Source organism: Capricornis sumatraensis, chromosome 20 (assembly GCF_032405125.1).
Source record: "Capricornis sumatraensis isolate serow.1 chromosome 20, serow.2, whole genome shotgun sequence".
In the NCBI taxonomy this organism is placed as follows: Eukaryota; Metazoa; Chordata; class Mammalia; order Artiodactyla; family Bovidae; genus Capricornis; species Capricornis sumatraensis.
This window is the reverse complement of record NC_091088.1, coordinates 36,869,532-36,877,211: the sequence shown is the minus strand read 5'-3', so window position 1 is coordinate 36,877,211 and position 7,680 is coordinate 36,869,532. Positions and strand designations below refer to the sequence as shown.

General features: G+C 36.8%; 1 non-coding gene across 1 annotated transcript; it reads left to right on the top strand.

Annotated features, from left to right (window-relative positions):
- Nucleotides 1-2,062: 2,062 nt before the first annotated feature.
- Nucleotides 2,063-2,134, top strand: TRNAC-ACA (transfer RNA cysteine (anticodon ACA)). The gene has a single exon. It is a non-coding gene; the product is annotated as a tRNA-Cys (tRNA).
- The last annotated feature ends 5,546 nt before the right edge of the window (nucleotides 2,135-7,680 follow it).

Here is a 7,680-nt window from a genome sequence, read left to right as displayed (position 1 = left end):
GTAAAAGAATGATATTAGAACACTTCCTAACACCACACACAAAGATAAACTCAAAATGGATTAAAGACTTAAATGTAAGACCAGAAACTATAAAACTCTCAGAGGAAAACAGGCAGAACACTCAATGACATTAATCAAAGCAAGATCCTCCATGAGTAATGGCAATAAAAGCAAAAGTAAACAAGCAGGACCTGATTAAACTTAAAAGCTTTTGCACAGCAAAGGAAACTATAAGCAAGGTGAAAAGACAACCCTCACAATAGGTAAAATAATAGCAAATGAAACAACTGACAAAGGATTAATTTCCAAAATATACAAGCAGCTCAATGCAACTCAATACCAGAAAAACAAACGACCCAGTCAAAAAGTGGAAAAAAGACCTAAACAGACATTTCTCCAAAGAAGACATACAGATGGCTAACAAACACATGAAAAGATACTCAACATTGTTCATTATTGCTTCCCAGGTGGCTTAAGGGTAAAGCATCTGCCTGCAATGCTGGAGATCCAGGTTCAATCCCTGAGTCAGGAAGATCCCTTGGAGAAGGAAATGGCAACCCACTCCAGTACTCTTGCCTGGAAAATCCCACGGATGGAGGTGCCTGGGAGGCTATTAGAGAAATGCAAATGGAAACTACAATGAGATATCACCTCACACTGTTCAGAATGGCCATCATTAAAAAGTCTACAAGCAATAAATGCTGGAGAAGGTGTGGAGAGAAGGGAACACTCTTGCACTGTTGGTGGGAATGTAAATTGATACAGCCACTATGGAAGATGGTATGGAGATTCCTTTAAAAACTAGGAATAAAACCACCATATGACCCAACAATCCCACTCCTAGGCATATACCCTGAGGAAACAAAAATTGAAAGAGACACATGTATCTAATTTTTCATTTCAGCACTATTTACAATAGCTAGAACATGGAAGCAACCTATATGTCCATCAACAGATGAATGGATAAAGAAGTTGTGGTACATATACACAATGGAATATTACTCAGCCATAAAACGGAATATATTTGAGTCAGTTCTAATGAGGTGGATGGACCTAGAACCTATTATACAGAGTGAAGTGAGTCAGAAAGAGAAAGATAAATACTGTATTCTAGCACATGTACATGGAATCTAGAAAAATGGTACTGAAGATTTATTTACAGGGCAACAGTGTAGAAACATACATAGAGAATAGACTTATAAATATGGAGAGAGGGGAGGAGAGGGTGAGATGTATGGAAAGAGTAACATGGAAACTTACATTACCATAATGTAAAAGAGATAGCCAACAGGAATTTGCTATATGGCTCAGGAAACTCAAACAGGGGCTCTGTATCAACCTAGAGGGGTGAGATGGGAAGGGAGACGGGAGGGAGATTCAAAAGGAAGGGGATATATGTATACCTATGGCTGATTCATGTTGAGGTTTGACAGAAAACAAACAAAAAAATTCTGCATAATTTAAAAAAAAGAATAAGAGGTCACTGTTGCAATGAACTGGGGCCTCCTGCCCAATGGCCAGCACCAATTTAACAGCCATCTTAGAAGCAGACCCTCCATCCTCAGTCAGGCCTTCAGATGATCACAACCCCAACTGGCATTGTAATTTCAATTCATGAGAGACTATAGTTAGATCAGCCTAGTTAAGCTGCTTCCCAAATCCTGGTAATATAGAAATCTATATTTGCTTTAGGACACTACGTTTTGAGGTAATTTGCTGCACAGCTATGAAAAACTAATACATATAGTTAAAAAAAGAAGGAGAATATTTGAACTACTAACTTCATTGTATTATATGAGCCTATAGTGTGGGAGGATTACTCCTGCTGTTGTTGCTTACTAGTTTCTACCCAAAGCCTGAATTGTTGAAGGACTAGAGTGAAGATAAATCAACTGAGAGAGAAGTAAAATAAATGGTGTATTAAAACCATATACAGTAAGAAGTAGGGCTGGATATTGGATGGTACTTTTGATACCACAGGCAACAAGTGTACCAGGTACAAAGGTTTTTCACAATGTTGTAGGTAGGTCAAAATATTTACAGCCATGTTCTTAATAATGCTTCCCTGGTGGCTCAGATGGTAAAGCATCTGCCTACAATGCAGGAGACCCAGGTTCGATCCCTGGGTTGGGAAAATCCTCTGGAGAAGGAAATGGCAACCCACTCCAGTACTCTTGCCTGGAAAATCCCATGGATGGAGAAGCGTGGTAGGCTACAGTCCATGGGGTCGCAAAAAGTCGGATGTGACTGAGCAACTTCACTTTCACTTTCTTTCTTAATAATACACATCATTAATTGTGCAAACATTCTCAGAGCTTGTAACATGTGTTGGGCTCTCTAAAAAGCACTGAACAACACACTGTGATGTGAAAGGCATACTATTCATGACTAACAAACTACCATATCTGTACTCACCATGTTTTGAATAGCTGAAGAGACACAATATCTGCTTTAACATGGCATGGGTTAACTTTCAGAGACTACCTTCACCTCTTGCTTCTCCTTGGCTGAACCTGTATTTTAAAAAGACAGAGAGAACATAGTTCCATGTTCATTGCTTTCACCAGGTTCTATTCCGTATGCTTAGAAGGGAGCATCTCATTTTCAGAGCACATGCAGATTCAAGTCTCAGTCACATTGATCTGGTCTTGTGATTTTTGCTTTTCCCTACAATATGTTCTCTTTGATTGCCTTCTGTATTCAACTATGAAAGAGGGGGCAAGTCTTCATAACTTACTCAAACAACTTTTCCAAAGTGTCATAGCATTTCATGATTCTCAGAAAAATGAGGGAAATGCAAGATGAGGAAGGCAAGTCAAAACCAAAACTCAAACATTTAGTTTAAAAAAAGATAGAGTATAAGAAAAGAAAGAACTGGCCAGATATTGTTCTGTTGTTCTGGGAATATAAAAGAATAGATATCTTTTATAGAGATCTTACAATGGACTTTCAGGCATAATTCTCAGTGACTTTCATTTATTAAATCCTTTAGTCCTCACAAGAGTTTTATGAAGTGAGATTTATTCTTATCCCTATTGCCCAGATGAGAAAGGCAGGGAACCTGGAGGTTAGATAATATTCCTGAGATTATATATATATATATAGGGTTTCCCTGGTGGCTCAGCTGGTAAAGAATCTGCGTGCAATGCAGGAGACCTGGGTTGGGAGAACCCCCTTGAGAAGGAAACGACTATCCACTCCATTATTCTGGCCTGGAGAATTCCATGGACTGTATAGTCCATGGGGTCTCAAAGAGTCAGACATGACTGAGTGACCTTCACTTTCATACACACACACACACACACTGCAGTACTTCCATAGTCTGATTGTAGAGCTGTCCTGCTCAACTTTATGTTTAAAGAAATCTGACATGCTAACTGTGTAGTTGAAATAGTTTGAAGTGTGTGGAAAGGAGATAGATAAATCAGTATTTTGCTTCCAACGATTATAAATGGCATGAATGATGACATTTGTAAACATAAGTGTGTGTTTAAACTATCATTCACCTGTGTCTATACCGCCTTTTTGTTTCCTCTTTCAAATGAAATATTTATTTTGGAGTGGGCTTTTAAATGTCATCTGTTTTATAATCTCTGCATTAACCTTAAAACTCAGGCTACTTGTGACTGAGTGGGGGATTCTGTGTTGGAAAGTTGAACAAGAATAGAATATTGAATTAATGAGCTATAAATTGGCATTAGTGTTAGAAATAATTTGGTGTTTTGGTACTTTAGGTCATTTCCTATGTGGTTAATCTATTTTTTAAAAAAACATAATAGGCTCATTCTAGCATGGGAAATGAGATCAAGATAGCAAATAGGTATATATCTACTATGTTTCTGAATACATTTTGGGGAAAAGTTTCCATTTACTTTATTGTTAGTATTTTTACAAGCAGCTGCAAATGAAATGCTTATTCTGCAGCATGAGTATCAAGAATGGATAAAGAAGATAAAAGTTCTAGATTCAGTTTTTCCTCTAAAAAAATAATTTGCAGGACTGATTAGGTTACTTCTCAGCTAACTTATTTTTAAGTAGGCCAGCATAGTATAGATTGGGAAGACATAACAGAATTCTAGCAACCTATGCAATAACCATCTAGTAACAGAGAGAACAATTCACTAGTTGTTGCTAGAGACAGGTGATAGAAGAAATATAAACCACCTTACCTTCCTGATTTAGGCTTCCCTAGTGGCTCAAATAAATCCTCCTGCAGTGTAGGAGATCTGGGTTCTATCCCTGGTTTGGGAAGATTCCCGGGAGAAGGGAATGGCTACCCACTCTAGTATTCTTGCCTGGAGAATCCCCATAGACCAAGGAGCCTGGCAAGCTACAGTCCACTGGGTCACAAAGAATCAGACACAACTGAGCGACTAACACTTTCATTTTTTTTCAACTTCTTATGGCAATATCTGAATAAATTTTAATGATGACATTTATTACATAGGATCCTTTCTAGTTTCTGTCATTAGACTGTTACTGCTTGTATTCCAAATTTAAGTGCCTTATTTTTATTAATTTTTTTCCTTTTATTAGAATTTGGGAGACACTACTTTGGAGGTGGATCAGTTGGCATTGTTGAACCAGAAACCCATTATTTTGTCTCAATAATGAGTATTAATATTTTCAATATTATCTGATTTTTTTATACTCATGATATATGTACACACACACACACACATACACACTCATTCATAGAAATTAGTGATATATTTCAGATGGTAAAGTATCTGTGTGCAATGCTGGAGACCCAGGTTCGATCCCTGGGTTGAGAAGATCCCCTGGAGAAGGAAATGGCAACCCACTCCAGTACTCTCACCTGGAAAATCCCATGGACAGAGGAGCCTGGTAGCCTACAGTCCATGGGGTCGCAAAGAGTTGGATACGACTGAGTAACTTGACTTTACTTTTTACTTTATGAACAAAGTCATGATCTGCTTTTTCTGCTTTGTCATTAACATTTACATCCCTTTTTGACCAACATCCTGAGAGTTATCACATGGCTCACAAATTTTAGAGAGACAAAATGCTTTCTAATATTTCAATTCTGATGACCCTTTTCATGTGATAAGGGATTGTATATTTCAAAGCCATTGACAGGTACCTTATATCTGATTATCTTTAAAACAATTCTGCACTAAGGGCAACACTCGTGATATTGTGTTCACTTTACAGTGGGGGGAAGCAGACTCAGAAATAACTAAAATGTTCACTAGGTTGCTGAAACAGGCCAGGGTTCCTGAATCCAAACTTGGTCTTCCTCCAGTGTGCTATCAAGCCATTGTTGAATGGTTTCAAACTTGGGGAAAATAAGAAATTTAGTGTTAACCAACTTCTATTTTCAGATACTCCTGCTATGGAAGGCATATTAAGAGATGACAAAAAATAAGACCAATATTCTGCAAAATTCTAATTTAATATGAAATAGCTCTTACAGCCTAATAGAGATAAGAGCTCTTTTAGTGATTCCAGATTATGGAAGGAAAAAAAGTAGAATAAGATTTGTACTTCTTGTGAGTCATCAGCAGCCATAAGTTAATCACATTAATATGTTTTGGTTATAAATAAAGGCTATTTGTTTACTAGTTTGTGACAGCATTCTGCCCTAACTCTGTCTCTACTCACTACCAAGGAAGTTTGAAAAAGTATGAAAATATAAAGTCAAACAGTTTGAAGCTCTGTTTTATGGGGAAGATATACACATTGTTTTTTGCATAGAATTTAGAAGCTTGCTTGAATTGTTCCTTATAAATACATATCTATTTTAGAAAGTATGTTTAACATTCAGATAGTATACAATGAGGAGTTTAATTTGTACCCTAAATGATGGAAATATCATTTTGTACTATTAGCTGTCAACTGTATCAAATCAATTAAAAGTGCCAGTTGTCTTTTTCCTTTGTCATTTTATGCTAAAATTCCACATAAGATTTTTCCCTTAATGCTTTTTTGAGTGTGTCCTACTCCCACTTAACACTAATCTAACCATCTCAAAAGACTTCTCAAATTCCATATGAAAAGAAATATTTGCAAGGGCATAACACTGTAAGTATATCAGACTTTTCGAAAAGTCTAATTTTGTGGTGCTAAAAAATGCAATCAACATAGAGAATTGGGTAAAATTATTAAAAATCAAAAGTGTGAAAAATGTAGAGTATCCTGATTAAAGAAGCAGGGATGTTGATTTATATGAAGATAAAAATGCAAAATAAGAAACATCTAACACAATTATACACAGATCAGTTCAAGGAACCACAGGCAGAGAACAATTAACTCTTGGATTTCAATTACAGTCTTTTTAGATCTTGTTATATGTTTAAGTGTCTGAAATTAATAAATGTGCCTGGTAGCAATTTCTATTTCATAGATATGCTTCCTTGACTATACCCCAAATATATTTTCATTTGGATTAAAATTTTAATATAATTCAGGAGTTGAATTGTTAGGTAATTTTATCAGTAGTTGCAATATCCATTTTAATTGGGAAGGAAAAGGGAATGACCAAAATAAGGGTAAAAAATTTTAAGGTACAACTTTAGTTAATGATTTGGTGCATTGAACAAAATCATTTGGTTGTGTGTGTGTGTGTGTGTGTGTGTGTGTGTGTGTGGTGTGTGTGTTCATCGAGGCACATTGGATATGTATTATCTGGGGAGCCCTGGTTCAAGTCCTAGGAAGAAAGAAATCCATCAAGCACAGTATCCTATGACTATAGCATCATCAGATAGCTCAAAAGCTATGTTACCCAATCAGAGCACAGAGGATGGTCTCTTTATAAAGCCTATGATGTTTATTGTGTGTGTTCAGTCTTATCTGACTCTTTGCAACCCCATGGTCCATAGCTCGCCAGGATCCTCTGTCCATGGAAGTTTCCAGGCAAGAATACTGGAGTGGGTTGCCATTTCCCTCTCCAGGGGATCTTCCCAACCCAGGGACTGCATCCGCATCTCTTGCATCTCCTGTGTTAGCAGATGGATTCTTTACCACTGTGTCACCTGGGAAGCCTGTGATGTTTGTTAAATGTTTGCTAAAGGAGATTCTTCTTGAAAAAATAAGTCAGGAAAGGAGACAAATATGGAAGGACATTTATGGTAAAGAAACTATCATTCCCAAAAGTATGATTGTATGGTACAGTTTTTGATGCATTCAATGGCAGTGATTAAGATGGCAATCCTAGGGTGTGGAAATATATAAAAAGCTCACTGTTGACAGTTAATTAATGTCAAGACCTATACAGAGTATAAACTAAGAACCATGCAGATACTTTCAAATACACTCGAAAGGAGATAAGAAGTCACAAAGGCATTTTATGCAACAGAGGATTATGTTCACATTTGTAGTGGGTAGAACAGATTAAAGGGATGGAAACTGGGATCACACACATTGGTCAGTAGGTGAGTCAACAAGGATCCTTCCTCTGTTGCAATTATCAGAAAAATTCAATTCATACTAGATTAAGGAATAAAAGGAATTTATTAATGAAAATAAAATATCAAAGAGCAACTGGATTCAGAGATAAGCAATACCATTAAGAATTGATTTCTTTCCTTCTAAGTTGGTTAAGGTATCAGCTTTTAATACATGACAAACTACCCCAAAACTTAGTGGTTAAAAGAATAAACATTTGCACAGCTCATGATTCTGTAGGTCAGTAATTGCTCTGGCTAGCTGAGGGGTTCT